This window comes from Lipotes vexillifer, unplaced genomic scaffold (assembly GCF_000442215.2).
Source record: "Lipotes vexillifer unplaced genomic scaffold, Lipotes_vexillifer_v1.1 scaffold555, whole genome shotgun sequence".
NCBI classification, from domain to species: domain Eukaryota; kingdom Metazoa; phylum Chordata; class Mammalia; order Artiodactyla; family Lipotidae; genus Lipotes; species Lipotes vexillifer.
Genome location: NW_006772693.1, coordinates 1,949,372 through 1,952,233, shown reverse-complemented (window position 1 = coordinate 1,952,233; position 2,862 = coordinate 1,949,372). Strand labels below are relative to the sequence as shown.

Sequence of the window (2,862 nt, the reverse complement as noted above, 5' to 3'; positions counted from 1 at the left end):
AGGAGACGCGGAATCCTAGCTGTGAGTGCCAGGACAGCTTGAAGCAACACCAAGGCCTGGCTGAGAGTTATGAGGCCACACAGCCTGCATGCCAGGGGCTTGCTCTTTCTCACTTGTTTCTATTAAAGAATGTTAATAGAATATTCCATTGTAAAGTATAAAATGTAAGAAGAAAATCATAAGAAAATTTAAGAATTCCTCATAAAGGTATTTATTCATGGATTCATTCATCTATTTATTTTTGGAAACTAAGGCAACACATTCAATTTCCTTGCAATCATATGATCTAAAGCATGTGTGGTGGTCATTGGCCAGAATAGGATTTTTTTAAGGCCTTCTATAATTAAACTTCAGTTCAGAAATACATCATATTTAGTGCAAATTTGAGAAAACTTATTTCTGGCCTGAGCTCTTAACTCATGATAAATACATCTTTACCTCATCAACCCTTGATCACACTCAATCACTGTTTCAGTGGCAGGGCATAGCCAGTTTTAGCAGCTGCTCTAAAGGTCCCCTGTTCTAATGTGGCCTGGCCAAGTAAAGTAACTGTGGGCCATGGTAGGCTCCTTTCTCTCCTCAGGCTGGGCTCTGAATGATGAGTGTCATAACTTGGCCAACTCCAATGCAAGCTTATGCTCCTGCACATTTTCCACCTCCACATCTTAATTCATGAACCATGTGTGCAATAATGCTTGATCCAGATCCTCCCAATGGCTGATCCCAAGTAATGGCTCTTCCATTTAAATTGGTTATACCTGGGTTGAGATCCAAGCTCTTCTCAACTGCCAAGTACCGGGGAGGAAAAGCTCCATTTACCTCTACCAAATCCACGTCCTTAAGACTCAGTCTTCTTTTCTTTAGTGCCCCATTGGAGGTAGGGACAAAACCAATGTCTACGACAGAGAGATCACATCTAGATACAAAATAGCTCACAATTCTTGTCAGTGTAAAGTTATGCTTTTTAGCAGCATCTTTACTAGCTATGAAAGCATCAGATATCTCTGGTACATTCCTTACACTGATGGTCCCTTCTTCCTTGAAAATTGGAGGAAGTTTATTTAACTGCTCCAGGCTCCTTGGGACCAAACCGGCTCATGACTTGCATTGTTTTCCTGTCCTTGTCTTTACCTCAACTGGTACCATCTCATTATTAAAGTAGCCAGCATCTTTAGCAGTTTTCCATCTCTGCTCTGACTACAGGGTGTATTTGCTACATTCTTCTCTGCTAATTTTATGTTTTGCAGCAAGATTCTTTGCAGTAATTCCCATGGGGAGTTGGAGATGCTGCTCTGCTAATGCTGCTCGCAAAGAATCTTCCAGCTTGAGATCTGATCAAAACTTGGCTCTAAAACGCACGTTTCTGACACAGTAAGGAGCCATATTTTTGGCTCCTCCACACAAGACAACTTCAGCATCTTTAACACACATTTCCTGACATCCATTCACAATGGACTGGAAACCAGAGCCACAGAGCCTATTAACAGTGAGAGCTGAGGTCTCTTTAGGAGCTCCCACATCAAACTGACGTGCCTTGCCAAGTATGCAGCATCTGAAGAGCTATTTGCCAGTTTATTATAAAGGATACAACTAAAGAACAGACAAATAGAAGAGATGCATAGGGCAAGATATGGGGAGGTGGGGTGTGGACCTTCCACACCCTCTGGGCACCCACCTGTCCCAGCACTTTCATTTGTTCACCAACTTGAAGCCCTGATGGGTTTATTCTTCATTCATAACAGAAGGATTTGCAAAACAATAGAATTCAGTTTTAATAGTAGAATTTTTGTTAATCAAATTCTGGGGAGGATAGTATCATTTGATGCAATGGGAGTTATAGGTAGAAGTTTTAATCTGCCTCTAAAAATTTGGCAAATATAAGGTTAATCTCCCCTGCCCTCCTAGTATTTGCACTTGAGATTTTCTTTATATTTAGTTTCTAAGTTAAAGGAATCCTGAATGAGAGGAATTGAAGACATGTTTAAAATATAAAATTATAATTTTCAGTGCCATCACTATATTATATTTAAAAAGTTCTATGTTTTATGTTGCATTCATAATACTTCTATAGTATATAGTTTAAGAGCCATCTTATCTTATTCGATTGGAACAATTATTTGGTAAGTTAATTGAAAAGTAGGTTAAAGTAGGAACCATATACAAACAAAAAATGTACACATACCTTAAAAATTTTATTTCAATTTAAAACATACGCATGTACCTTATGATGTAGGGACAAAGCCTTTCTTTGAAACTTAGTTTACTGATTTATTTTCCACATTTTGCATAAAAGACATCCTAAGGCCTCACACAACATCTAACAATGGTTTCATTAGGTAAAGTAAGAAGGGCAGAAGATGTGGAGCAAAAGAGAGAGGCACTTATTAGCCACAGTTATTCAGTTGGTATATTTTCAAAAGGGAATTGAAACCTTCAATTAATCTCAAAGATTATGTGAAGACATATTAAGAGAGTTTCTGTATGTTCTATAAATAAAGATACAGTCCACTTAATGGACTTAATATGAATATATATTATCTGCAAGGGCTTATAATTATTTTTAAGTATTTTATAGCCTTAGGTCATAAATCTTAGTGTCTATTCACTAGATAGGTGGGTTTCTGTTGTTGCTGTTTGTTTATATATATATGTGTATATATATCCCCTTTCCTTACTTAAGGTACTACTGCAAAGTATTTTGGGAAATTTAGAATAGAAAGCAGAATTCTCAACAGCAGGTCCATTTAGTTGGTTAAAATATGTTTATAACTAATCTTTTAAAATATATACTTGTAGAAATATAATTTTCAGACAATGTTCATCTATTATATATATATATATATATATATATATTTTTTTTTT

The 2,862-nt window shown here is 36.6% G+C and overlaps 1 pseudogene; it reads right to left on the bottom strand.

The window, feature by feature from the left end:
* Positions 1–579: 579 nt before the first annotated feature.
* LOC103076138 (3-ketoacyl-CoA thiolase, mitochondrial-like) overlaps positions 580–2,862 on the bottom strand; it is a 169,289-nt pseudogene continuing 167,006 nt past the window's right edge.